Source organism: Spea bombifrons, chromosome 4, assembly GCF_027358695.1.
Source record: "Spea bombifrons isolate aSpeBom1 chromosome 4, aSpeBom1.2.pri, whole genome shotgun sequence".
Classification (NCBI taxonomy): Eukaryota; Metazoa; Chordata; class Amphibia; order Anura; family Pelobatidae; genus Spea; species Spea bombifrons.
In genome coordinates this window covers 113,819,279-113,846,676 of record NC_071090.1, presented here as the reverse complement: position 1 = coordinate 113,846,676, position 27,398 = coordinate 113,819,279, and the positions used below count along the sequence as shown (strand labels likewise).

Genomic DNA, 27,398 nt, shown 5'->3' with positions numbered 1-27,398 from the left:
GTTTCTGGTTGACAACCAATTTCTCAATGTCGGTCTCATAATCTGAAGGTCGAGAGTCAGGTCCTCACACAGGGCACGCTTCTTTTACAGCTACACGTATAAGCAACTAACTGATTGATCCCCCAACCACCGCTTCCATAACTTTCTGGTCAGGGGGAGAAATCTTCTTTCCGACCACTCGAATCTCTATGGATTTTCAAGTCGACTGTTGCAGATGCATTGGTGGTTCAGTGGTAGAATTCTCGCCTGCCACGCGGGAGGCCCGGGTTCGATTCCCGGCCAATGCAAGCTTCCTTTTAGAGCATTGGTAAAACAGGTCCCTGGACAAGCAGGGTTGCCTTTTACCCACGCTGAAGGAAATGTGTCATTTACTATGTTGCAACGCGTCACGTATGAAGAGCTTCAGCAACCGGCGCCAGCCAGCGTTTGCCTTGTTAGCGCAGTAGGTAGCGCGTCAGTCTCATAATCTGAAGGTCGTGAGTTCGACCCTCATACAGGGCATGCTTGTTTTACAGCTTGAGACTGTTGATAGCTGATGCCAAACGTTCATTTACTATGGAGTTTTTTCCACGGTCCTCTGTTGCGCCAAGCCTGCCGACGCGGCCGGTTAGCTCAGTTGGTTAGAGCGTGGTGCTAATAACGCCAAGGTCGCGGGTTCGACCCCCGTACGGGCCATGCTGTTTTGCCTATGTTTCTGCAAATGAAATGACTCCCTTATTTGCATGATGCATTGTAGAGATACCACTATATCCGTTACTCAGGAAATGTCTGGACGTCTGTGCGTTACTGTACATCCGCGGATTGCTGGCTGGTGTTGAGAGGCGGCGTTGTCTCGATTCTTCTGCACGTATGCTATTTGTTTCCGTGAATACAGGAGGCATTAACGGTGGATTCTCTTTAAACATCCAATATCCCTCAAACTCTGGTGTGTGCACCATTGGTCTAAGGTCTAGAAAGAAAAGGGGGTGACGTTATAAATGATCTTGTTTCTTTACACATAGATACGGGAGACATTTTTTGGCAGCTAAGAACCGTTCGGCATATCTAAAAGGTTTGCAGGGAAGCCGTCCCGCTTATCTACTATCTTTTGAGTCAAGTAAAGCTTTCCAGTGTTGATTGTACGGCGCTGAACTCGTGGTTTTAGCATAATAAAGCGAGCAGCGCCCGAACAGGGACTTGAACCCTGGACCCTCAGATTAAAAGTCTGATGCTCTACCGACTGAGCTATCCAGGCTCGCTGTGCATGAGGCTTGGGCCAGACCTGAAGCTGGCTATCAGTCACAGAGTTGGTCCACGTGCACTTACTTTACATCTAGGACACCTTGAGTTTCTGGTTGACAACCAATTTCTCAATGTCGGTCTCATAATCTGAAGGTCGAGAGTCAGGTCCTCACACAGGGCACGCTTCTTTTACAGCTACACGTATAAGCAACTAACTGATTGATCCCCCAACCACCGCTTCCATAACTTTCTGGTCAGGGGGAGAAATCTTCTTTCCGACCACTCGAATCTCTATGGATTTTCAAGTGGGCCGTTGCAGATGCATTGGTGGTTCAGTGGTAGAATTCTCGCCTGCCACGCGGGAGGCCCGGGTTCGATTCCCGGCCAATGCAAGCTTCTTTTTAGAGCATTGGTAAAACAGGTCCCTGGAAAAGCAGGGTTGCCTTTTACCCATGCTGAAGGAAATTTGTCCTTTACGATGGATGTCCTTTATTTGTCCTTTACGATGCTTCAGCAACCGGCACCAGCCAGCGTTTGCCTTGTTAGCGCAGTAGGTAGCGCGTCAGTCTCATAATCTGAAGGTTGTGAGTTCGACCCTCATACAGGGCATGCTTGTTTTACAGCTTGAGACTGTTGATAGCTGATGCCAAACGTTCATTTACTCTGGAGTTTTTTCCACGGTCCTCTGTTTTGCCAAGCCTGCCGACGTGGCTGGTTAGCTCAGTTGGTTAGAGCGTGGTGCTAATAACGCCAAGGTCGCGGGTTCGATCCCCGTACGGGCCATGCTGTTTTGCCTATGTTTCTGCAAATGAAATGACTCCCTTATTTGCATGATGCATTGTAGAGATACCACTATATCCGTTACTCAGGAAATGTCTGGACGTCTGTGCGTTACCGTACATCCGCGGATTGCTGGCTGGTGTTTAGAGGCGGCGGTGTCTCGATTTTTCTGCACGTATGTTATTTGTTTCCGTGAATACAGGAGGCATTAACGGTGGATTCTCTTTAAACATTCAATATCCCTCAAACTCTGGTGTGTGCACCATTGGTCTAAGGTCTAGAAAGAAAAGGGGGTGACGTTATAAATGATCTTGTTTCTTTACACATAGATACGGGAGACATTTTTTGGCAGCTAAGAACCGTTCGGCATATCTAAAAGGTTTGCAGGGAAGCCGTCCCGCTTATCTACTATTTTTTGAGTCAAGTAAAGCTTTCCAGTGTTGATTGTACGGCGCTGAACTCGTGGTTTTAGCATAATAAAGCGAGCAGCGCCCGAACAGGGACTTGAACCCTGGACCCTCAGATTAAAAGTCTGATGCTCTACCGACTGAGCTATCCAGGCTCGCTGTGCAAGAGCCTTGGGCCAGACCTGAAGCTGGCTATCAGCCACAGAGTTGGTCCACGTGCACTTACATTACATCTAGGACACCTTGAGTTTCTGGTTGACAACCATTTCCACAATGTCGGTCTCATAATCTGAAGGTCGAGAGTCAGGTCCTCGCACAGGGCACGCTTCTTTTACAGCTACACGTATAAGCAACTAACTGATTGATCCCCCAACCACCGCTTCCATAACTTTCTGTTCAGGGGGAAAAATCTTCTTTCCGACCACTCGAATCTCTATGGATTTTCAAGTGGGCCGTTGCAGATGCATTGGTGGTTCAGTGGTAGAATTCTCGCCTGCCACGCGGGAGGCCCGGGTTCGATTCCCGGCCAATGCAAGCTTCTTCTTAGAGCATTGGTAAAACAGGTCCCTGGAAAAGCAGGGTTGCCTTTTACCCATGCTGAAGGAAATTTGTCCTTTACGATGGATGTCCTTTATTTGTCCTTTACGATGCTTCAGCAACCGGCACCAGCCAGCGTTTGCCTTGTTAGCGCAGTAGGTAGCGCGTCAGTCTCATAATCTGAAGGTCGTGAGTTCGACCCTCATACAGGGCATGCTTGTTTTACAGCTTGAGACTGTTGATAGCTGATGCCAAACGTTCATTTACTCTGGAGTTTTTTCCACGGTCCTCAATCCGAGCCTGCGTCCGAGCCTGCCGACGTGGCCGGTTAGCTCAGTTGGTTAGAGCGTGGTGCTAATAACGCCAAGGTCGCGGGTTCGATCCCCGTACGGGCCATGCTGTTTTGCCTATGTTTCTGCAAATGAAATGACTCCCTTATTTGCATGATGCATTGTAGAGATACCACTATATCCGTTACTCAGGAAATGTCTGGACGTCTGTGCGTTACCGTACATCCGTGGATTGCTGGCTGGTGTTTAGAGGCGGCGGTGTCTCGATTCTTCTGCACGTATGCTATTTGTTTCCGTGAATACAGGAGGCATTAACGGTGGATTCTCTTTAAACATTCAATATCCCTCAAACTCTGGTGTGTGCACCATTGGTCTAAGGTCTAGAAAGAAAAGGGGGTGACGTTATAAATGATCTTGTTTCTTTACACATAGATACGGGAGACATTTTTTGGCAGCTAAGAACCGTTCGGCATATCTAAAAGGTTTGCAGGGAAGCCGTCCCGCTTATCTACTATCTTTTGAGTCAAGTAAAGCTTTCCAGTGTTGATTGTACGGCGCTGAACTCGTGGTTTTAGCATAATAAAGCGAGCAGCGCCCGAACAGGGACTTGAACCCTGGACCCTCAGATTAAAAGTCTGATGCTCTACCGACTGAGCTATCCAGGCTCGCTGTGCAAGAGCCTTGGGCCAGACCTGAAGCTGGCTATCAGCCACAGAGTTGGTCCACGTGCACTTACATTACATCTAGGACACCTTGAGTTTCTGGTTGACAACCATTTCCACAATGTCGGTCTCATAATCTGAAGTTCGAGAGTCAGGTCCTCGCACAGGGCACGCTTCTTTTACAGCTACACGTATAAGCAACTAACTGATTAATCCCCCAACCACCGCTTCCATAACTTTCTGTTCAGGGGGAAAAATCTTCTTTCCGACCACTCGAATCTCTATGGATTTTCAAGTGGGCCGTTGCAGATGCATTGGTGGTTCAGTGGTAGAATTCTCGCCTGCCACGCGGGAGGCCCGGGTTCGATTCCCGGCCAATGCAAGCTTCTTTTTAGAGCATTGGTAAAACAGGTCCCTGGAAAAGCAGGGTTGCCTTTTACCCATGCTGAAGGAAATTTGTCCTTTACGATGGATGTCCTTTATTTGTCCTTTACGATGCTTCAGCAACCGGCACCAGCCAGCGTTTGCCTTGTTAGCGCAGTAGGTAGCGCGTCAGTCTCATAATCTGAAGGTTGTGAGTTCGACCCTCATACAGGGCATGCTTGTTTTACAGCTTGAGACTGTTGATAGCTGATGCCAAACGTTCATTTACTCTGGAGTTTTTCCACGGTCCTCTGTTTTGCCGAGCCTGCCGACGTGGCCGGTTAGCTCAGTTGGTTAGAGCGTGGTGCTAATAACGCCAAGGTCGCGGGTTCGATCCCCGTACGGGCCATGCTGTTTTGCCTATGTTTCTGCAAATGAAATGACTCCCTTATTTGCATGATGCATTGTAGAGATACCACTATATCCGTTACTCAGGAAATGTCTGGACGTCTGTGCGTTACTGTACATCCGCGGATTGCTGGCTTGTGTTGAGAGGCGGCGTTGTCTCGATTCTTCTGCACGTATGCTATTTGTTTCCGTGAATACAGGAGGCATTAACGGTGGATTCTCTTTAAACATTCAATATCCCTCAAACTCTGGTGTGTGCACTATTGGTCTAAGGTCTAGAAAGAAAAGGGGGTGACGTTATAAATGATCTTGTTTCTTTACACATAGATACGGGAGACATTTTTTGGCAGCTAAGAACCGTTCGGCATATCTAAAAGGTTTGCAGGGAAGCCGTCCCGCTTATCTACTATCTTTTGAGTCAAGTAAAGCTTTCCAGTGTTGATTGTACGGCGCTGAACTCGTGGTTTTAGCATAATAAAGCGAGCAGCGCCCGAACAGGGACTTGAACCCTGGACCCTCAGATTAAAAGTCTGATGCTCTACCGACTGAGCTATCCAGGCTTGCTGTGCAAGAGCCTTGGGCCAGACCTGAAGCTGGCTATCAGCCACAGAGTTGGTCCACGTGCACTTACATTACATCTAGGACACCTTGAGTTTCTGGTTGACAACCATTTCCACAATGTCGGTCTCATAATCTGAAGGTCGAGAGTCAGGTCCTCGCACAGGGCACGCTTCTTTTACAGCTACACGTATAAGCAACTAACTGATTGATCCCCCAACCACCGCTTCCATAACTTTCTGTTCAGGGGGAAAAATCTTCTTTCCGACCACTCGAATCTCTATGGATTTTCAAGTGGGCCGTTGCAGATGCATTGGTGGTTCAGTGGTAGAATTCTCGCCTGCCACGCGGGAGGCCCGGGTTCGATTCCCGGCCAATGCAAGCTTCTTTTTAGAGCATTGGTAAAACAGGTCCCTGGAAAAGCAGGGTTGCCTTTTACCCATGCTGAAGGAAATTTGTCCTTTACGATGGATGTCCTTTATTTGTCCTTTACGATGCTTCAGCAACCGGCACCAGCCAGCGTTTGCCTTGTTAGCGCAGTAGGTAGCGCGTCAGTCTCATAATCTGAAGGTTGTGAGTTCGACCCTCATACAGGGCATGCTTGTTTTACAGCTTGAGACTGTTGATAGCTGATGCCAAACGTTCATTTACTCTGGAGTTTTTTCCACGGTCCTCTGTTTTGCCGAGCCTGCCGACGTGGCCGGTTAGCTCAGTTGGTTAGAGCGTGGTGCTAATAACGCCAAGGTCGCGGGTTCGATCCCCGTACGGGCCATGCTGTTTTGCCTATGTTTCTGCAAATGAAATGACTCCCTTATTTGCATGATGCATTGTAGAGATACCACTATATCCGTTACTCAGGAAATGTCTGGACGTCTGTGCGTTACCGTACATCCGTGGATTGCTGGCTGGTGTTTAGAGGCGGCGGTGTCTCGATTCTTCTGCACGTATGCTATTTGTTTCCGTGAATACAGGAGGCATTAACGGTGGATTCTCTTTAAACATTCAATATCCCTCAAACTCTGGTGTGTGCACCATTGGTCTAAGGTCTAGAAAGAAAAGGGGGTGACGTTATAAATGATCTTGTTTCTTTACACATAGATACGGGAGACATTTTTTGGCAGCTAAGAACCGTTCGGCATATCTAAAAGGTTTGCAGGGAAGCCGTCCCGCTTATCTACTATCTTTTGAGTCAAGTAAAGCTTTCCAGTGTTGATTGTACGGCGCTGAACTCGTGGTTTTAGCATAATAAAGCGAGCAGCGCCCGAACAGGGACTTGAACCCTGGACCCTCAGATTAAAAGTCTGATGCTCTACCGACTGAGCTATCCAGGCTCGCTGTGCAAGAGCCTTGGGCCAGACCTGAAGCTGGCTATCAGTCACAGAGTTGGTCCACGTGCACTTACATTACATCTAGAACACCTTGAGTTTCTGGTTGACAACCATTTCCACAATGTCGGTCTCATAATCTGAAGTTCGAGAGTCAGGTCCTCGCACAGGGCACGCTTCTTTTACAGCTACACGTATAAGCAACTAACTGATTGATCCCCCAACCACCGCTTCCATAACTTTCTGGTCAGGGGGAGAAATCTTCTTTCCGACCACTCGAATCTCTATGGATTTTCAAGTCGACCGTTGCAGATGCATTGGTGGTTCAGCGGTAGAATTCTCGCCTGCCACGCGGGAGACCCGGGTTCGATTCCCGGCCAATGCAAGCTTCCTTTTAGAGCATTGGTAAAACAGGTCCCTGGACAAGCAGGGTTGCCTTTTGCCCACGCTGAAGGAAATGTGTCATTTACTATGTTGCAACGCGTCACGTATGAAGAGCTTCAGCAACCGGCGCTAGCCAGCGTTTGCCTTGTTAGCGCAGTAGGTAGCGCGTCAGTCTCATAATCTGAAGGTTGTGAGTTCGACCCTCATACAGGGCATGCTTGTTTTACAGCTTGAGACTGTTGATAGCTGATGCCAAACGTTCATTTACTCTGGAGTTTTTTCCACGGTCCTCTGTTTTGCTGAGCCTGCCGACGTGGCCGGTTAGCTCAGTTGGTTAGAGCGTGGTGCTAATAACGCCAAGGTCGCGGGTTCGATCCCCGTACGGGCCATGCTGTTTTGCCTATGTTTCTGCAAATGAAATGACTCCCTTATTTGCATGATGCATTGTAGAGATACCACTATATCCGTTACTCAGGAAATGTCTGGACGTCTGTGCGTTACCGTACATCCGCGGATTGCTGGCTGGTGTTTAGAGGCGGCGGTGTCTCGATTCTTCTGCACGTATGCTATTTGTTTCCGTGAATACAGGAGGCATTAACGGTGGATTCTCTTTAAACATTCAATATCCCTCAAACTCTGGTGTGTGCACCATTGGTCTAAGGTCTAGAAAGAAAAGGGGGTGACGTTATAAATGATCTTGTTTCTTTACACATAGATACGGGAGACATTTTTTGGCAGCTAAGAACCGTTCGGCATATCTAAAAGGTTTGCAGGGAAGCCGTCCCGCTTATCTACTATCTTTTGAGTCAAGTAAAGCTTTCCAGTGTTGATTGTACGGCGCTGAACTCGTGGTTTTAGCATAATAAAGCGAGCAGCGCCCGAACAGGGACTTGAACCCTGGACCCTCAGATTAAAAGTCTGATGCTCTACCGACTGAGCTATCCAGGCTCGCTGTGCAAGAGCCTTGGGCCAGACCTGAAGCTGGCTATCAGCCACAGAGTTGGTCCACGTGCACTTACATTACATCTAGAACACCTTGAGTTTCTGGTTGACAACCATTTCCACAATGTCGGTCTCATAATCTGAAGTTCGAGAGTCAGGTCCTCGCACAGGGCACGCTTCTTTTACAGCTACACGTATAAGCAACTAACTGATTGATCCCCCAACCACCGCTTCCATAACTTTCTGTTCAGGGGGAAAAATCTTCTTTCCGACCACTCGAATCTCTATGGATTTTCAAGTGGGCCGTTGCAGATGCATTGGTGGTTCAGTGGTAGAATTCTCGCCTGCCACGCGGGAGGCCCGGGTTCGATTCCCGGCCAATGCAAGCTTCTTTTTAGAGCATTGGTAAAACAGGTCCCTGGAAAAGCAGGGTTGCCTTTTACCCATGCTGAAGGAAATTTGTCCTTTACGATGGATGTCCTTTATTTGTCCTTTACGATGCTTCAGCAACCGGCACCAGCCAGCGTTTGCCTTGTTAGCGCAGTAGGTAGCGCGTCAGTCTCATAATCTGAAGGTTGTGAGTTCGACCCTCATACAGGGCATGCTTGTTTTACAGCTTGAGACTGTTGATAGCTGATGCCAAACGTTCATTTACTCTGGAGTTTTTTCCACGGTCCTCTGTTTTGCCGAGCCTGCCGACGTGGCCGGTTAGCTCAGTTGGTTAGAGCGTGGTGCTAATAACGCCAAGGTCGCGGGTTCGATCCCTGTACGGGCCATGCTGTTTTGCCTATGTTTCTGCAAATGAAATGACTCCCTTATTTGCATGATGCATTGTAGAGATACCACTATATCCGTTACTCAGGAAATGTCTGGACGTCTGTGCGTTACCGTACATCCGCGGATTGCTGGCTGGTGTTTAGAGGCGGCGGTGTCTCGATTCTTCTGCACGTATGCTATTTGTTTCCGTGAATACAGGAGGCATTAACGGTGGATTCTCTTTAAACATTCAATATCCCTCAAACTCTGGTGTGTGCACCATTGGTCTAAGGTCTAGAAAGAAAAGGGGGTGACGTTATAAATGATCTTGTTTCTTTACACATAGATACGGGAGACATTTTTTGGCAGCTAAGAACCGTTCGGCATATCTAAAAGGTTTGCAGGGAAGCCGTCCCGCTTATCTACTATCTTTTGAGTCAAGTAAAGCTTTCCAGTGTTGATTGTACGGCGCTGAACTCGTGGTTTTAGCATAATAAAGCGAGCAGCGCCCGAACAGGGACTTGAACCCTGGACCCTCAGATTAAAAGTCTGATGCTCTACCGACTGAGCTATCCAGGCTCGCTGTGCAAGAGCCTTGGGCCAGACCTGAAGCTGGCTATCAGCCACAGAGTTGGTCCACGTGCACTTACATTACATCTAGAACACCTTGAGTTTCTGGTTGACAACCATTTCCACAATGTCGGTCTCATAATCTGAAGTTCGAGAGTCAGGTCCTCGCACAGGGCACGCTTCTTTTACAGCTACACGTATAAGCAACTAACTGATTGATCCCCCAACCACCGCTTCCATAACTTTCTGTTCAGGGGGAAAAATCTTCTTTCCGACCACTCGAATCTCTATGGATTTTCAAGTGGGCCGTTGCAGATGCATTGGTGGTTCAGTGGTAGAATTCTCGCCTGCCACGCGGGAGGCCCGGGTTCGATTCCCGGCCAATGCAAGCTTCTTTTTAGAGCATTGGTAAAACAGGTCCCTGGAAAAGCAGGGTTGCCTTTTACCCATGCTGAAGGAAATTTGTCCTTTACGATGGATGTCCTTTATTTGTCCTTTACGATGCTTCAGCAACCGGCACCAGCCAGCGTTTGCCTTGTTAGCGCAGTAGGTAGCGCGTCAGTCTCATAATCTGAAGGTTGTGAGTTCGACCCTCATACAGGGCATGCTTGTTTTACAGCTTGAGACTGTTGATAGCTGATGCCAAACGTTCATTTACTCTGGAGTTTTTCCACGGTCCTCTGTTTTGCCGAGCCTGCCGACGTGGCCGGTTAGCTCAGTTGGTTAGAGCGTGGTGCTAATAACGCCAAGGTCGCGGGTTCGATCCCCGTACGGGCCATGCTGTTTTGCCTATGTTTCTGCAAATGAAATGACTCCCTTATTTGCATGATGCATTGTAGAGATACCACTATATCCGTTACTCAGGAAATGTCTGGACGTCTGTGCGTTACTGTACATCCGCGGATTGCTGGCTTGTGTTGAGAGGCGGCGTTGTCTCGATTCTTCTGCACGTATGCTATTTGTTTCCGTGAATACAGGAGGCATTAACGGTGGATTCTCTTTAAACATTCAATATCCCTCAAACTCTGGTGTGTGCACTATTGGTCTAAGGTCTAGAAAGAAAAGGGGGTGACGTTATAAATGATCTTGTTTCTTTACACATAGATACGGGAGACATTTTTTGGCAGCTAAGAACCGTTCGGCATATCTAAAAGGTTTGCAGGGAAGCCGTCCCGCTTATCTACTATCTTTTGAGTCAAGTAAAGCTTTCCAGTGTTGATTGTACGGCGCTGAACTCGTGGTTTTAGCATAATAAAGCGAGCAGCGCCCGAACAGGGACTTGAACCCTGGACCCTCAGATTAAAAGTCTGATGCTCTACCGACTGAGCTATCCAGGCTTGCTGTGCAAGAGCCTTGGGCCAGACCTGAAGCTGGCTATCAGCCACAGAGTTGGTCCACGTGCACTTACATTACATCTAGGACACCTTGAGTTTCTGGTTGACAACCATTTCCACAATGTCGGTCTCATAATCTGAAGGTCGAGAGTCAGGTCCTCGCACAGGGCACGCTTCTTTTACAGCTACACGTATAAGCAACTAACTGATTGATCCCCCAACCACCGCTTCCATAACTTTCTGTTCAGGGGGAAAAATCTTCTTTCCGACCACTCGAATCTCTATGGATTTTCAAGTGGGCCGTTGCAGATGCATTGGTGGTTCAGTGGTAGAATTCTCGCCTGCCACGCGGGAGGCCCGGGTTCGATTCCCGGCCAATGCAAGCTTCTTTTTAGAGCATTGGTAAAACAGGTCCCTGGAAAAGCAGGGTTGCCTTTTACCCATGCTGAAGGAAATTTGTCCTTTACGATGGATGTCCTTTATTTGTCCTTTACGATGCTTCAGCAACCGGCACCAGCCAGCGTTTGCCTTGTTAGCGCAGTAGGTAGCGCGTCAGTCTCATAATCTGAAGGTTGTGAGTTCGACCCTCATACAGGGCATGCTTGTTTTACAGCTTGAGACTGTTGATAGCTGATGCCAAACGTTCATTTACTCTGGAGTTTTTTCCACGGTACTCTGTTTTGCCGAGCCTGCCGACGTGGCCGGTTAGCTCAGTTGGTTAGAGCGTGGTGCTAATAACGCCAAGGTCGCGGGTTCGATCCCCGTACGGGCCATGCTGTTTTGCCTATGTTTCTGCAAATGAAATGACTCCCTTATTTGCATGATGCATTGTAGAGATACCACTATATCCGTTACTCAGGAAATGTCTGGACGTCTGTGCGTTACCGTACATCCGTGGATTGCTGGCTGGTGTTTAGAGGCGGCGGTGTCTCGATTCTTCTGCACGTATGCTATTTGTTTCCGTGAATACAGGAGGCATTAACGGTGGATTCTCTTTAAACATTCAATATCCCTCAAACTCTGGTGTGTGCACCATTGGTCTAAGGTCTAGAAAGAAAAGGGGGTGACGTTATAAATGATCTTGTTTCTTTACACATAGATACGGGAGACATTTTTTGGCAGCTAAGAACCGTTCGGCATATCTAAAAGGTTTGCAGGGAAGCCGTCCCGCTTATCTACTATCTTTTGAGTCAAGTAAAGCTTTCCAGTGTTGATTGTACGGCGCTGAACTCGTGGTTTTAGCATAATAAAGCGAGCAGCGCCCGAACAGGGACTTGAACCCTGGACCCTCAGATTAAAAGTCTGATGCTCTACCGACTGAGCTATCCAGGCTCGCTGTGCAAGAGCCTTGGGCCAGACCTGAAGCTGGCTATCAGTCACAGAGTTGGTCCACGTGCACTTACATTACATCTAGAACACCTTGAGTTTCTGGTTGACAACCATTTCCACAATGTCGGTCTCATAATCTGAAGTTCGAGAGTCAGGTCCTCGCACAGGGCACGCTTCTTTTACAGCTACACGTATAAGCAACTAACTGATTGATCCCCCAACCACCGCTTCCATAACTTTCTGGTCAGGGGGAGAAATCTTCTTTCCGACCACTCGAATCTCTATGGATTTTCAAGTCGACCGTTGCAGATGCATTGGTGGTTCAGCGGTAGAATTCTCGCCTGCCACGCGGGAGACCCGGGTTCGATTCCCGGCCAATGCAAGCTTCCTTTTAGAGCATTGGTAAAACAGGTCCCTGGACAAGCAGGGTTGCCTTTTGCCCACGCTGAAGGAAATGTGTCATTTACTATGTTGCAACGCGTCACGTATGAAGAGCTTCAGCAACCGGCGCTAGCCAGCGTTTGCCTTGTTAGCGCAGTAGGTAGCGCGTCAGTCTCATAATCTGAAGGTTGTGAGTTCGACCCTCATACAGGGCATGCTTGTTTTACAGCTTGAGACTGTTGATAGCTGATGCCAAACGTTCATTTACTCTGGAGTTTTTTCCACGGTCCTCAATCCGAGCCTGCGTCCGAGCCTGCCGACGTGGCCGGTTAGCTCAGTTGGTTAGAGCGTGGTGCTAATAACGCCAAGGTCGCGGGTTCGATCCCCGTCCAGGCCATGCTGTTTTGCCTATGTTTCTGCAAATGAAATGACTCCCTTATTTGCATGATGCATTGTAGAGATACCACTATATCCGTTACTCAGGAAATGTCTGGACGTCTGTGCGTTACCGTACATCCGCGGATTGCTGGCTGGTGTTTAGAGGCGGCGGTGTCTCGATTCTTCTGCACGTATGCTATTTGTTTCCGTGAATACAGGAGGCATTAACGGTGGATTCTCTTTAAACATTCAATATCCCTCAAACTCTGGTGTGTGCACCATTGGTCTAAGGTCTAGAAAGAAAAGGGGGTGACGTTATAAATGATCTTGTTTCTTTACACATAGATACGGGAGACATTTTTTGGCAGCTAAGAACCGTTCGGCATATCTAAAAGGTTTGCAGGGAAGCCGTCCCGCTTATCTACTATCTTTTGAGTCAAGTAAAGCTTTCCAGTGTTGATTGTACGGCGCTGAACTCGTGGTTTTAGCATAATAAAGCGAGCAGCGCCCGAACAGGGACTTGAACCCTGGACCCTCAGATTAAAAGTCTGATGCTCTACCGACTGAGCTATCCAGGCTCGCTGTGCAAGAGCCTTGGGCCAGACCTGAAGCTGGCTATCAGCCACAGAGTTGGTCCACGTGCACTTACATTACATCTAGGACACCTTGAGTTTCTGGTTGACAAATGACAACCATTTCCACAATGTCAGTCTCATAATCTGAAGGTCGAGAGTCAGGTCCTCGCACAGGGCACGCTTCTTTTACAGCTACACGTATAAGCAACTAACTGATTGATCCCCCAACCACCGCTTCCATAACTTTCTGTTCAGGGGGAAAAATCTTCTTTCCGACCACTCGAATCTCTATGGATTTTCAAGTGGGCCGTTGCAGATGCATTGGTGGTTCAGTGGTAGAATTCTCGCCTGCCACGCGGGAGGCCCGGGTTCGATTCCCGGCCAATGCAAGCTTCTTTTTAGAGCATTGGTAAAACAGGTCCCTGGAAAAGCAGGGTTGCCTTTTACCCATGCTGAAGGAAATTTGTCCTTTACGATGGATGTCCTTTATTTGTCCTTTACGATGCTTCAGCAACCGGCACCAGCCAGCGTTTGCCTTGTTAGCGCAGTAGGTAGCGCGTCAGTCTCATAATCTGAAGGTTGTGAGTTCGACCCTCATACAGGGCATGCTTGTTTTACAGCTTGAGACTGTTGATAGCTGATGCCAAACGTTCATTTACTCTGGAGTTTTTTCCACGGTCCTCTGTTTTACCGAGCCTGCCGACGTGGCCGGTTAGCTCAGTTGGTTAGAGCGTGGTGCTAATAACGCCAAGGTCGCGGGTTCGATCCCCGTACGGGCCATGCTGTTTTGCCTATGTTTCTGCAAATGAAATGACTCCCTTATTTGCATGATGCATTGTAGAGATACCACTATATCCGTTACTCAGGAAATGTCTGGACGTCTGTGCGTTACCGTACATCCGTGGATTGCTGGCTTGTGTTGAGAGGCGGCGTTGTCTCGATTCTTCTGCACGTATGCTATTTGTTTCCGTGAATACAGGAGGCATTAACGGTGGATTCTCTTTAAACATTCAATATCCCTCAAACTCTGGTGTGTGCACTATTGGTCTAAGGTCTAGAAAGAAAAGGGGGTGACGTTATAAATGATCTTGTTTCTTTACACATAGATACGGGAGACATTTTTTGGCAGCTAAGAACCGTTCGGCATATCTAAAAGGTTTGCAGGGAAGCCGTCCCGCTTATCTACTATCTTTTGAGTCAAGTAAAGCTTTCCAGTGTTGATTGTACGGCGCTGAACTCGTGGTTTTAGCATAATAAAGCGAGCAGCGCCCGAACAGGGACTTGAACCCTGGACCCTCAGATTAAAAGTCTGATGCTCTACCGACTGAGCTATCCAGGCTCGCTGTGCAAGAGCCTTGGGCCAGACCTGAAGCTGGCTATCAGCCACAGAGTTGGTCCACGTGCACTTACATTACATCTAGGACACCTTGAGTTTCTGGTTGACAACCATTTCCACAATGTCGGTCTCATAATCTGAAGGTCGAGAGTCAGGTCCTCGCACAGGGCACGCTTCTTTTACAGCTACACGTATAAGCAACTAACTGATTGATCCCCCAACCACCGCTTCCATAACTTTCTGTTCAGGGGGAAAAATCTTCTTTCCGACCACTCGAATCTCTATGGATTTTCAAGTGGGCCGTTGCAGATGCATTGGTGGTTCAGTGGTAGAATTCTCGCCTGCCACGCGGGAGGCCCGGGTTCGATTCCCGGCCAATGCAAGCTTCTTTTTAGAGCATTGGTAAAACAGGTCCCTGGAAAAGCAGCGTTGCCTTTTACCATGCTGAAGGAAATTTGTCCTTTACGATGGATGTCCTTTATTTGTCCTTTACGATGCTTCAGCAACCGGCACCAGCCAGCGTTTGCCTTGTTAGCGCAGTAGGTAGCGCGTCAGTCTCATAATCTGAAGGTTGTGAGTTCGACCCTCATACAGGGCATGCTTGTTTTACAGCTTGAGACTGTTGATAGCTGATGCCAAACGTTCATTTACTCTGGAGTTTTTTCCACGGTCCTCTGTTTTGCCGAGCCTGCCGACGTGGCCGGTTAGCTCAGTTGGTTAGAGCGTGGTGCTAATAACGCCAAGGTCGCGGGTTCGATCCCCGTACGGGCCATGCTGTTTTGCCTATGTTTCTGCAAATGAAATGACTCCCTTATTTGCATGATGCATTGTAGAGATACCACTATATCCGTTACTCAGGAAATGTCTGGACGTCTGTGCGTTACCGTACATCCGCGGATTGCTGGCTGGTGTTTAGAGGCGGCGGTGTCTCGATTCTTCTGCACGTATGCTATTTGTTTCCGTGAATACAGGAGGCATTAACGGTGGATTCTCTTTAAACATTCAATATCCCTCAAACTCTGGTGTGTGCACCATTGGTCTAAGGTCTAGAAAGAAAAGGGGGTGACGTTATAAATGATCTTGTTTCTTTACACATAGATACGGGAGACATTTTTTGGCAGCTAAGAACCGTTCGGCATATCTAAAAGGTTTGCAGGGAAGCCGTCCCGCTTATCTACTATCTTTTGAGTCAAGTAAAGCTTTCCAGTGTTGATTGTACGGCGCTGAACTCGTGGTTTTAGCATAATAAAGCGAGCAGCGCCCGAACAGGGACTTGAACCCTGGACCCTCAGATTAAAAGTCTGATGCTCTACCGACTGAGCTATCCAGGCTCGCTGTGCAAGAGCCTTGGGCCAGACCTGAAGCTGGCTATCAGCCACAGAGTTGGTCCACGTGCACTTACATTACATCTAGGACACCTTGAGTTTCTGGTTGACAAATGACAACCATTTCCACAATGTCGGTCTCATAATCTGAAGTTCGAGAGTCAGGTCCTCGCACAGGGCACGCTTCTTTTACAGCTACACGTATAAGCAACTAACTGATTGATCCCCCAACCACCGCTTCCATAACTTTCTGTTCAGGGGGAAAAATCTTCTTTCCGACCACTCGAATCTCTATGGATTTTCAAGTGGGCCGTTGCAGATGCATTGGTGGTTCAGTGGTAGAATTCTCGCTTGCCACGCGGGAGGCCCGGGTTCGATTCCCGGCCAATGCAAGCTTCTTTTTAGAGCATTGGTAAAACAGGTCCCTGGAAAAGCAGGGTTGCCTTTTACCCATGCTGAAGGAAATTTGTCCTTTACGATGGATGTCCTTTATTTGTCCTTTACGATGCTTCAGCAACCGGCACCAGCCAGCGTTTGCCTTGTTAGCGCAGTAGGTAGCGCGTCAGTCTCATAATCTGAAGGTCGTGAGTTCGACCCTCATACAGGGCATGCTTGTTTTACAGCTTGAGACTGTTGATAGCTGATGCCAAACGTTCATTTACTCTGGAGTTTTTTCCACGGTCCTCAATCCGAGCCTGCGTCCGAGCCTGCCGACGTGGCCGGTTAGCTCAGTTGGTTAGAGCGTGGTGCTAATAACGCCAAGGTCGCGGGTTCGATCCCCGTACGGGCCATGCTGTTTTGCCTATGTTTCTGCAAATGAAATGACTCCCTTATTTGCATGATGCATTGTAGAGATACCACTATATCCGTTACTCAGGAAATGTCTGGACGTCTGTGCGTTACCGTACATCCGCGGATTGCTGGCTGGTGTTTAGAGGCGGCGGTGTCTCGATTCTTCTGCACGTATGCTATTTGTTTCCGTGAATACAGGAGGCATTAACGGTGGATTCTCTTTAAACATTCAATATCCCTCAAACTCTGGTGTGTGCACCATTGGTCTAAGGTCTAGAAAGAAAAGGGGGTGACGTTATAAATGATCTTGTTTCTTTACACATAGATACGGGAGACATTTTTTGGCAGCTAAGAACCGTTCGGCATATCTAAAAGGTTTGCAGGGAAGCCGTCCCGCTTATCTACTATCTTTTGAGTCAAGTAAAGCTTTCCAGTGTTGATTGTACGGCGCTGAACTCGTGGTTTTAGCATAATAAAGCGAGCAGCGCCCGAACAGGGACTTGAACCCTGGACCCTCAGATTAAAAGTCTGATGCTCTACCGACTGAGCTATCCAGGCTCGCTGTGCAAGAGCCTTGGGCCAGACCTGAAGCTGGCTATCAGCCACAGAGTTGGTCCACGTGCACTTACATTACATCTAGGACACCTTGAGTTTCTGGTTGACAAATGACAACCATTTCCACAATGTCGGTCTCATAATCTGAAGTTCGAGAGTCAGGTCCTCGCACAGGGCACGCTTCTTTTACAGCTACACGTATAAGCAACTAACTGATTGATCCCCCAACCACCGCTTCCATAACTTTCTGTTCAGGGGGAAAAATCTTCTTTCCGACCACTCGAATCTCTATGGATTTTCAAGTGGGCCGTTGCAGATGCATTGGTGGTTCAGTGGTAGAATTCTCGCCTGCCACGCGGGAGGCCCGGGTTCGATTCCCGGCCAATGCAAGCTTCTTTTTAGAGCATTGGTAAAACAGGTCCCTGGAAAAGCAGGGTTGCCTTTTACCCATGCTGAAGGAAATTTGTCCTTTACGATGGATGTCCTTTATTTGTCCTTTACGATGCTTCAGCAACCGGCACCAGCCAGCGTTTGCCTTGTTAGCGCAGTAGGTAGCGCGTCAGTCTCATAATCTGAAGGTTGTGAGTTCGACCCTCATACAGGGCATGCTTGTTTTACAGCTTGAGACTGTTGATAGCTGATGCCAAACGTTCATTTACTCTGGAGTTTTTTCCACGGTCCTCTGTTTTGCCGAGCCTGCCGACGTGGCCGGTTAGCTCAGTTGGTTAGAGCGTGGTGCTAATAACGCCAAGGTCGCGGGTTCGATCCCTGTACGGGCCATGCTGTTTTGCCTATGTTTCTGCAAATGAAATGACTCCCTTATTTGCATGATGCATTGTAGAGATACCACTATATCCGTTACTCAGGAAATGTCTGGACGTCTGTGCGTTACCGTACATCCGCGGATTGCTGGCTGGTGTTTAGAGGCGGCGGTGTCTCGATTCTTCTGCACGTATGCTATTTGTTTCCGTGAATACAGGAGGCATTAACGGTGGATTCTCTTTAAACATTCAATATCCCTCAAACTCTGGTGTGTGCACCATTGGTCTAAGGTCTAGAAAGAAAAGGGGGTGACGTTATAAATGATCTTGTTTCTTTACACATAGATACGGGAGACATTTTTTGGCAGCTAAGAACCGTTCGGCATATCTAAAAGGTTTGCAGGGAAGCCGTCCCGCTTATCTACTATCTTTTGAGTCAAGTAAAGCTTTCCAGTGTTGATTGTACGGCGCTGAACTCGTGGTTTTAGCATAATAAAGCGAGCAGCGCCCGAACAGGGACTTGAACCCTGGACCCTCAGATTAAAAGTCTGATGCTCTACCGACTGAGCTATCCAGGCTCGCTGTGCAAGAGCCTTGGGCCAGACCTGAAGCTGGCTATCAGCCACAGAGTTGGTCCACGTGCACTTACATTACATCTAGAACACCTTGAGTTTCTGGTTGACAACCATTTCCACAATGTCGGTCTCATAATCTGAAGTTCGAGAGTCAGGTCCTCGCACAGGGCACGCTTCTTTTACAGCTACACGTATAAGCAACTAACTGATTGATCCCCCAACCACCGCTTCCATAACTTTCTGTTCAGGGGGAAAAATCTTCTTTCCGACCACTCGAATCTCTATGGATTTTCAAGTGGGCCGTTGCAGATGCATTGGTGGTTCAGTGGTAGAATTCTCGCCTGCCACGCGGGAGGCCCGGGTTCGATTCCCGGCCAATGCAAGCTTCTTTTTAGAGCATTGGTAAAACAGGTCCCTGGAAAAGCAGGGTTGCCTTTTACCCATGCTGAAGGAAATTTGTCCTTTACGATGGATGTCCTTTATTTGTCCTTTACGATGCTTCAGCAACCGGCACCAGCCAGCGTTTGCCTTGTTAGCGCAGTAGGTAGCGCGTCAGTCTCATAATCTGAAGGTTGTGAGTTCGACCCTCATACAGGGCATGCTTGTTTTACAGCTTGAGACTGTTGATAGCTGATGCCAAACGTTCATTTACTCTGGAGTTTTTTCCACGGTCCTCTGTTTTGCCGAGCCTGCCGACGTGGCCGGTTAGCTCAGTTGGTTAGAGCGTGGTGCTAATAACGCCAAGGTCGCGGGTTCGATCCCCGTACGGGCCATGCTGTTTTGCCTATGTTTCTGCAAATGAAATGACTCCCTTATTTGCATGATGCATTGTAGAGATACCACTATATCCGTTACTCAGGAAATGTCTGGACGTCTGTGCGTTACTGTACATCCGCGGATTGCTGGCTTGTGTTGAGAGGCGGCGTTGTCTCGATTCTTCTGCACGTATGCTATTTGTTTCCGTGAATACAGGAGGCATTAACGGTGGATTCTCTTTAAACATTCAATATCCCTCAAACTCTGGTGTGTGCACTATTGGTCTAAGGTCTAGAAAGAAAAGGGGGTGACGTTATAAATGATCTTGTTTCTTTACACATAGATACGGGAGACATTTTTTGGCAGCTAAGAACCGTTCGGCATATCTAAAAGGTTTGCAGGGAAGCCGTCCCGCTTATCTACTATCTTTTGAGTCAAGTAAAGCTTTCCAGTGTTGATTGTACGGCGCTGAACTCGTGGTTTTAGCATAATAAAGCGAGCAGCGCCCGAACAGGGACTTGAACCCTGGACCCTCAGATTAAAAGTCTGATGCTCTACCGACTGAGCTATCCAGGCTCGCTGTGCAAGAGCCTTGGGCCAGACCTGAAGCTGGCTATCAGTCACAGAGTTGGTCCACGTGCACTTACATTACATCTAGAACACCTTGAGTTTCTGGTTGACAACCATTTCCACAATGTCGGTCTCATAATCTGAAGTTCGAGAGTCAGGTCCTCGCACAGGGCACGCTTCTTTTACAGCTACACGTATAAGCAACTAACTGATTGATCCCCCAACCACCGCTTCCATAACTTTCTGTTCAGGGGGAAAAATCTTCTTTCCGACCACTCGAATCTCTATGGATTTTCAAGTGGGCCGTTGCAGATGCATTGGTGGTTCAGTGGTAGAATTCTCGCCTGCCACGCGGGAGGCCCGGGTTCGATTCCCGGCCAATGCAAGCTTCTTTTTAGAGCATTGGTAAAACAGGTCCCTGGAAAAGCAGGGTTGCCTTTTACCCATGCTGAAGGAAATTTGTCCTTTACGATGGATGTCCTTTATTTGTCCTTTACGATGCTTCAGCAACCGGCACCAGCCAGCGTTTGCCTTGTTAGCGCAGTAGGTAGCGCGTCAGTCTCATAATCTGAAGGTTGTGAGTTCGACCCTCATACAGGGCATGCTTGTTTTACAGCTTGAGACTGTTGATAGCTGATGCCAAACGTTCATTTACTCTGGAGTTTTTTCCACGGTCCTCTGTTTTGCCGAGCCTGCCGACGTGGCCGGTTAGCTCAGTTGGTTAGAGCGTGGTGCTAATAACGCCAAGGTCGCGGGTTCGATCCCTGTACGGGCCATGCTGTTTTGCCTATGTTTCTGCAAATGAAATGACTCCCTTATTTGCATGATGCATTGTAGAGATACCACTATATCCGTTACTCAGGAAATGTCTGGACGTCTGTGCGTTACCGTACATCCGCGGATTGCTGGCTGGTGTTTAGAGGCGGCGGTGTCTCGATTCTTCTGCACGTATGCTATTTGTTTCCGTGAACACAGGAGGCATTAACGGTGGATTCTCTTTAAACATTCAATATCCCTCAAACTCTGGTGTGTGCACCATTGGTCTAAGGTCTAGAAAGAAAAGGGGGTGACGTTATAAATGATCTTGTTTCTTTACACATAGATACGGGAGACATTTTTTGGCAGCTAAGAACCGTTCGGCATATCTAAAAGGTTTGCAGGGAAGCCGTCCCGCTTATCTACTATTTTTTGAGTCAAGTAAAGCTTTCCAGTGTTGATTGTACGGCGCTGAACTCGTGGTTTTAGCATAATAAAGCGAGCAGCGCCCGAACAGGGACTTGAACCCTGGACCCTCAGATTAAAAGTCTGATGCTCTACCGACTGAGCTATCCAGGCTCGCTGTGCAAGAGCCTTGGGCCAGACCTGAAGCTGGCTATCAGCCACAGAGTTGGTCCACGTGCACTTACATTACATCTAGGACACCTTGAGTTTCTGGTTGACAACCATTTCCACAATGTCGGTCTCATAATCTGAAGTTCGAGAGTCAGGTCCTCGCACAGGGCACGCTTCTTTTACAGCTACACGTATAAGCAACTAACTGATTAATCCCCCAACCACCGCTTCCATAACTTTCTGTTCAGGGGGAAAAATCTTCTTTCCGACCACTCGAATCTCTATGGATTTTCAAGTGGGCCGTTGCAGATGCATTGGTGGTTCAGTGGTAGAATTCTCGCCTGCCACGCGGGAGGCCCGGGTTCGATTCCCGGCCAATGCAAGCTTCTTTTTAGAGCATTGGTAAAACAGGTCCCTGGAAAAGCAGGGTTGCCTTTTACCCATGCTGAAGGAAATTTGTCCTTTACGATGGATGTCCTTTATTTGTCCTTTACGATGCTTCAGCAACCGGCACCAGCCAGCGTTTGCCTTGTTAGCGCAGTAGGTAGCGCGTCAGTCTCATAATCTGAAGGTTGTGAGTTCGACCCTCATACAGGGCATGCTTGTTTTACAGCTTGAGACTGTTGATAGCTGATGCCAAACGTTCATTTACTCTGGAGTTTTTTCCACGGTCCTCTGTTTTGCCGAGCCTGCCGACGTGGCCGGTTAGCTCAGTTGGTTAGAGCGTGGTGCTAATAACGCCAAGGTCGCGGGTTCGATCCCCGTACGGGCCATGCTGTTTTGCCTATGTTTCTGCAAATGAAATGACTCCCTTATTTGCATGATGCATTGTAGAGATACCACTATATCCGTTACTCAGGAAATGTCTGGACGTCTGTGCGTTACCGTACATCCGCGGATTGCTGGCTGGTGTTTAGAGGCGGCGGTGTCTCGATTCTTCTGCACGTATGCTATTTGTTTCCGTGAATACAGGAGGCATTAACGGTGGATTCTCTTTAAACATTCAATATCCCTCAAACTCTGGTGTGTGCACCATTGGTCTAAGGTCTAGAAAGAAAAGGGGGTGACGTTATAAATGATCTTGTTTCTTTACACATAGATACGGGAGACATTTTTTGGCAGCTAAGAACCGTTCGGCATATCTAAAAGGTTTGCAGGGAAGCCGTCCCGCTTATCTACTATCTTTTGAGTCAAGTAAAGCTTTCCAGTGTTGATTGTACGGCGCTGAACTCGTGGTTTTAGCATAATAAAGCGAGCAGCGCCCGAACAGGGACTTGAACCCTGGACCCTCAGATTAAAAGTCTGATGCTCTACCGACTGAGCTATCCAGGCTCGCTGTGCAAGAGCCTTGGGCCAGACCTGAAGCTGGCTATCAGCCACAGAGTTGGTCCACGTGCACTTACATTACATCTAGAACACCTTGAGTTTCTGGTTGACAACCATTTCCACAATGTCGGTCTCATAATCTGAAGTTCGAGAGTCAGGTCCTCGCACAGGGCACGCTTCTTTTACAGCTACACGTATAAGCAACTAACTGATTGATCCCCCAACCACCGCTTCCATAACTTTCTGTTCAGGGGGAAAAATCTTCTTTCCGACCACTCGAATCTCTATGGATTTTCAAGTGGGCCGTTGCAGATGCATTGGTGGTTCAGTGGTAGAATTCTCGCCTGCCACGCGGGAGGCCCGGGTTCGATTCCCGGCCAATGCAAGCTTCTTTTTAGAGCATTGGTAAAACAGGTCCCTGGAAAAGCAGGGTTGCCTTTTACCCATGCTGAAGGAAATTTGTCCTTTACGATGGATGTCCTTTATTTGTCCTTTACGATGCTTCAGCAACCGGCACCAGCCAGCGTTTGCCTTGTTAGCGCAGTAGGTAGCGCGTCAGTCTCATAATCTGAAGGTTGTGAGTTCGACCCTCATACAGGGCATGCTTGTTTTACAGCTTGAGACTGTTGATAGCTGATGCCAAACGTTCATTTACTCTGGAGTTTTTTCCACGGTCCTCTGTTTTGCCGAGCCTGCCGACGTGGCCGGTTAGCTCAGTTGGTTAGAGCGTGGTGCTAATAACGCCAAGGTCGCGGGTTCGATCCCTGTACGGGCCATGCTGTTTTGCCTATGTTTCTGCAAATGAAATGACTCCCTTATTTGCATGATGCATTGTAGAGATACCACTATATCCGTTACTCAGGAAATGTCTGGACGTCTGTGCGTTACCGTACATCCGCGGATTGCTGGCTGGTGTTTAGAGGCGGCGGTGTCTCGATTCTTCTGCACGTATGCTATTTGTTTCCGTGAATACAGGAGGCATTAACGGTGGATTCTCTTTAAACATTCAATATCCCTCAAACTCTGGTGTGTGCACCATTGGTCTAAGGTCTAGAAAGAAAAGGGGGTGACGTTATAAATGATCTTGTTTCTTTACACATAGATACGGGAGACATTTTTTGGCAGCTAAGAACCGTTCGGCATATCTAAAAGGTTTGCAGGGAAGCCGTCCCGCTTATCTACTATCTTTTGAGTCAAGTAAAGCTTTCCAGTGTTGATTGTACGGCGCTGAACTCGTGGTTTTAGCATAATAAAGCGAGCAGCGCCCGAACAGGGACTTGAACCCTGGACCCTCAGATTAAAAGTCTGATGCTCTACCGACTGAGCTATCCAGGCTCGCTGTGCAAGAGCCTTGGGCCAGACCTGAAGCTGGCTATCAGCCACAGAGTTGGTCCACGTGCACTTACATTACATCTAGAACACCTTGAGTTTCTGGTTGACAACCATTTCCACAATGTCGGTCTCATAATCTGAAGTTCGAGAGTCAGGTCCTCGCACAGGGCACGCTTCTTTTACAGCTACACGTATAAGCAACTAACTGATTGATCCCCCAACCACCGCTTCCATAACTTTCTGTTCAGGGGGAAAAATCTTCTTTCCGACCACTCGAATCTCTATGGATTTTCAAGTGGGCCGTTGCAGATGCATTGGTGGTTCAGTGGTAGAATTCTCGCCTGCCACGCGGGAGGCCCGGGTTCGATTCCCGGCCAATGCAAGCTTCTTTTTAGAGCATTGGTAAAACAGGTCCCTGGAAAAGCAGGGTTGCCTTTTACCCATGCTGAAGGAAATTTGTCCTTTACGATGGATGTCCTTTATTTGTCCTTTACGATGCTTCAGCAACCGGCACCAGCCAGCGTTTGCCTTGTTAGCGCAGTAGGTAGCGCGTCAGTCTCATAATCTGAAGGTTGTGAGTTCGACCCTCATACAGGGCATGCTTGTTTTACAGCTTGAGACTGTTGATAGCTGATGCCAAACGTTCATTTACTCTGGAGTTTTTTCCACGGTCCTCTGTTTTGCCGAGCCTGCCGACGTGGCCGGTTAGCTCAGTTGGTTAGAGCGTGGTGCTAATAACGCCAAGGTCGCGGGTTCGATCCCCGTACGGGCCATGCTGTTTTGCCTATGTTTCTGCAAATGAAATGACTCCCTTATTTGCATGATGCATTGTAGAGATACCACTATATCCGTTACTCAGGAAATGTCTGGACGTCTGTGCGTTACTGTACATCCGCGGATTGCTGGCTTGTGTTGAGAGGCGGCGTTGTCTCGATTCTTCTGCACGTATGCTATTTGTTTCCGTGAATACAGGAGGCATTAACGGTGGATTCTCTTTAAACATTCAATATCCCTCAAACTCTGGTGTGTGCACTATTGGTCTAAGGTCTAGAAAGAAAAGGGGGTGACGTTATAAATGATCTTGTTTCTTTACACATAGATACGGGAGACATTTTTTGGCAGCTAAGAACCGTTCGGCATATCTAAAAGGTTTGCAGGGAAGCCGTCCCGCTTATCTACTATCTTTTGAGTCAAGTAAAGCTTTCCAGTGTTGATTGTACGGCGCTGAACTCGTGGTTTTAGCATAATAAAGCGAGCAGCGCCCGAACAGGGACTTGAACCCTGGACCCTCAGATTAAAAGTCTGATGCTCTACCGACTGAGCTATCCAGGCTCGCTGTGCAAGAGCCTTGGGCCAGACCTGAAGCTGGCTATCAGCCACAGAGTTGGTCCACGTGCACTTACATTACATCTAGAACACCTTGAGTTTCTGGTTGACAACCATTTCCACAATGTCGGTCTCATAATCTGAAGTTCGAGAGTCAGGTCCTCGCACAGGGCACGCTTCTTTTACAGCTACACGTATAAGCAACTAACTGATTGATCCCCCAACCACCGCTTCCATAACTTTCTGTTCAGGGGGAAAAATCTTCTTTCCGACCACTCGAATCTCTATGGATTTTCAAGTGGGCCGTTGCAGATGCATTGGTGGTTCAGTGGTAGAATTCTCGCCTGCCACGCGGGAGGCCCGGGTTCGATTCCCGGCCAATGCAAGCTTCTTTTTAGAGCATTGGTAAAACAGGTCCCTGGAAAAGCAGGGTTGCCTTTTACCCATGCTGAAGGAAATTTGTCCTTTACGATGGATGTCCTTTATTTGTCCTTTACGATGCTTCAGCAACCGGCACCAGCCAGCGTTTGCCTTGTTAGCGCAGTAGGTAGCGCGTCAGTCTCATAATCTGAAGGTTGTGAGTTCGACCCTCATACAGGGCATGCTTGTTTTACAGCTTGAGACTGTTGATAGCTGATGCCAAACGTTCATTTACTCTGGAGTTTTTTCCACGGTCCTCTGTTTTGCCGAGCCTGCCGACGTGGCCGGTTAGCTCAGTTGGTTAGAGCGTGGTGCTAATAACGCCAAGGTCGCGGGTTCGATCCCTGTACGGGCCATGCTGTTTTGCCTATGTTTCTGCAAATGAAATGACTCCCTTATTTGCATGATGCATTGTAGAGATACCACTATATCCGTTACTCAGGAAATGTCTGGACGTCTGTGCGTTACCGTACATCCGCGGATTGCTGGCTGGTGTTTAGAGGCGGCGGTGTCTCGATTCTTCTGCACGTATGCTATTTGTTTCCGTGAACACAGGAGGCATTAACGGTGGATTCTCTTTAAACATTCAATATCCCTCAAACTCTGGTGTGTGCACCATTGGTCTAAGGTCTAGAAAGAAAAGGGGGTGACGTTATAAATGATCTTGTTTCTTTACACATAGATACGGGAGACATTTTTTGGCAGCTAAGAACCGTTCGGCATATCTAAAAGGTTTGCAGGGAAGCCGTCCCGCTTATCTACTATTTTTTGAGTCAAGTAAAGCTTTCCAGTGTTGATTGTACGGCGCTGAACTCGTGGTTTTAGCATAATAAAGCGAGCAGCGCCCGAACAGGGACTTGAACCCTGGACCCTCAGATTAAAAGTCTGATGCTCTACCGACTGAGCTATCCAGGCTCGCTGTGCAAGAGCCTTGGGCCAGACCTGAAGCTGGCTATCAGCCACAGAGTTGGTCCACGTGCACTTACATTACATCTAGGACACCTTGAGTTTCTGGTTGACAACCATTTCCACAATGTCGGTCTCATAATCTGAAGTTCGAGAGTCAGGTCCTCGCACAGGGCACGCTTCTTTTACAGCTACACGTATAAGCAACTAACTGATTAATCCCCCAACCACCGCTTCCATAACTTTCTGTTCAGGGGGAAAAATCTTCTTTCCGACCACTCGAATCTCTATGGATTTTCAAGTGGGCCGTTGCAGATGCATTGGTGGTTCAGTGGTAGAATTCTCGCCTGCCACGCGGGAGGCCCGGGTTCGATTCCCGGCCAATGCAAGCTTCTTTTTAGAGCATTGGTAAAACAGGTCCCTGGAAAAGCAGGGTTGCCTTTTACCCATGCTGAAGGAAATTTGTCCTTTACGATGGATGTCCTTTATTTGTCCTTTACGATGCTTCAGCAACCGGCACCAGCCAGCGTTTGCCTTGTTAGCGCAGTAGGTAGCGCGTCAGTCTCATAATCTGAAGGTTGTGAGTTCGACCCTCATACAGGGCATGCTTGTTTTACAGCTTGAGACTGTTGATAGCTGATGCCAAACGTTCATTTACTCTGGAGTTTTTTCCACGGTCCTCTGTTTTGCCGAGCCTGCCGACGTGGCCGGTTAGCTCAGTTGGTTAGAGCGTGGTGCTAATAACGCCAAGGTCGCGGGTTCGATCCCCGTACGGGCCATGCTGTTTTGCCTATGTTTCTGCAAATGAAATGACTCCCTTATTTGCATGATGCATTGTAGAGATACCACTATATCCGTTACTCAGGAAATGTCTGGACGTCTGTGC

General features: G+C 48.1%; 20 non-coding genes across 20 annotated transcripts; all 20 read right to left on the bottom strand.

Moving 5' to 3' along the window:
• Nucleotides 1–1,161: 1,161 nt before the first annotated feature.
• TRNAK-UUU (transfer RNA lysine (anticodon UUU)) lies at nt 1,162–1,234 on the bottom strand. Its single transcript has one exon. It is a non-coding gene; the product is annotated as a tRNA-Lys (tRNA).
• Nucleotides 1,235–2,490: 1,256 nt separating this feature from the next.
• Nucleotides 2,491–2,563, bottom strand: TRNAK-UUU (transfer RNA lysine (anticodon UUU)). The gene has a single exon. It is a non-coding gene; the product is annotated as a tRNA-Lys (tRNA).
• A 1,264-nt stretch (nt 2,564–3,827) lies between these two features.
• Nucleotides 3,828–3,900, bottom strand: TRNAK-UUU (transfer RNA lysine (anticodon UUU)). Its single transcript has one exon. It is a non-coding gene; the product is annotated as a tRNA-Lys (tRNA).
• Nucleotides 3,901–5,155: 1,255 nt separating this feature from the next.
• On the bottom strand, nt 5,156–5,228 carry TRNAK-UUU (transfer RNA lysine (anticodon UUU)). The gene has a single exon. It is a non-coding gene; the product is annotated as a tRNA-Lys (tRNA).
• Nucleotides 5,229–6,484: 1,256 nt separating this feature from the next.
• TRNAK-UUU (transfer RNA lysine (anticodon UUU)) lies at nt 6,485–6,557 on the bottom strand. The gene has a single exon. It is a non-coding gene; the product is annotated as a tRNA-Lys (tRNA).
• A 1,253-nt stretch (nt 6,558–7,810) lies between these two features.
• Nucleotides 7,811–7,883, bottom strand: TRNAK-UUU (transfer RNA lysine (anticodon UUU)). The gene has a single exon. It is a non-coding gene; the product is annotated as a tRNA-Lys (tRNA).
• A 1,256-nt stretch (nt 7,884–9,139) lies between these two features.
• TRNAK-UUU (transfer RNA lysine (anticodon UUU)) lies at nt 9,140–9,212 on the bottom strand. The gene has a single exon. It is a non-coding gene; the product is annotated as a tRNA-Lys (tRNA).
• A 1,255-nt stretch (nt 9,213–10,467) lies between these two features.
• TRNAK-UUU (transfer RNA lysine (anticodon UUU)) lies at nt 10,468–10,540 on the bottom strand. Its single transcript has one exon. It is a non-coding gene; the product is annotated as a tRNA-Lys (tRNA).
• Nucleotides 10,541–11,796: 1,256 nt separating this feature from the next.
• TRNAK-UUU (transfer RNA lysine (anticodon UUU)) lies at nt 11,797–11,869 on the bottom strand. Its single transcript has one exon. It is a non-coding gene; the product is annotated as a tRNA-Lys (tRNA).
• A 1,261-nt stretch (nt 11,870–13,130) lies between these two features.
• Nucleotides 13,131–13,203, bottom strand: TRNAK-UUU (transfer RNA lysine (anticodon UUU)). The gene has a single exon. It is a non-coding gene; the product is annotated as a tRNA-Lys (tRNA).
• Nucleotides 13,204–14,466: 1,263 nt separating this feature from the next.
• On the bottom strand, nt 14,467–14,539 carry TRNAK-UUU (transfer RNA lysine (anticodon UUU)). Its single transcript has one exon. It is a non-coding gene; the product is annotated as a tRNA-Lys (tRNA).
• Nucleotides 14,540–15,794: 1,255 nt separating this feature from the next.
• On the bottom strand, nt 15,795–15,867 carry TRNAK-UUU (transfer RNA lysine (anticodon UUU)). The gene has a single exon. It is a non-coding gene; the product is annotated as a tRNA-Lys (tRNA).
• A 1,271-nt stretch (nt 15,868–17,138) lies between these two features.
• On the bottom strand, nt 17,139–17,211 carry TRNAK-UUU (transfer RNA lysine (anticodon UUU)). Its single transcript has one exon. It is a non-coding gene; the product is annotated as a tRNA-Lys (tRNA).
• Nucleotides 17,212–18,474: 1,263 nt separating this feature from the next.
• On the bottom strand, nt 18,475–18,547 carry TRNAK-UUU (transfer RNA lysine (anticodon UUU)). The gene has a single exon. It is a non-coding gene; the product is annotated as a tRNA-Lys (tRNA).
• A 1,256-nt stretch (nt 18,548–19,803) lies between these two features.
• On the bottom strand, nt 19,804–19,876 carry TRNAK-UUU (transfer RNA lysine (anticodon UUU)). The gene has a single exon. It is a non-coding gene; the product is annotated as a tRNA-Lys (tRNA).
• A 1,256-nt stretch (nt 19,877–21,132) lies between these two features.
• TRNAK-UUU (transfer RNA lysine (anticodon UUU)) lies at nt 21,133–21,205 on the bottom strand. Its single transcript has one exon. It is a non-coding gene; the product is annotated as a tRNA-Lys (tRNA).
• Nucleotides 21,206–22,461: 1,256 nt separating this feature from the next.
• Nucleotides 22,462–22,534, bottom strand: TRNAK-UUU (transfer RNA lysine (anticodon UUU)). The gene has a single exon. It is a non-coding gene; the product is annotated as a tRNA-Lys (tRNA).
• Nucleotides 22,535–23,790: 1,256 nt separating this feature from the next.
• On the bottom strand, nt 23,791–23,863 carry TRNAK-UUU (transfer RNA lysine (anticodon UUU)). The gene has a single exon. It is a non-coding gene; the product is annotated as a tRNA-Lys (tRNA).
• A 1,256-nt stretch (nt 23,864–25,119) lies between these two features.
• Nucleotides 25,120–25,192, bottom strand: TRNAK-UUU (transfer RNA lysine (anticodon UUU)). The gene has a single exon. It is a non-coding gene; the product is annotated as a tRNA-Lys (tRNA).
• Nucleotides 25,193–26,448: 1,256 nt separating this feature from the next.
• On the bottom strand, nt 26,449–26,521 carry TRNAK-UUU (transfer RNA lysine (anticodon UUU)). Its single transcript has one exon. It is a non-coding gene; the product is annotated as a tRNA-Lys (tRNA).
• Between the last annotated feature and the right edge of the window lie 877 nt (nt 26,522–27,398).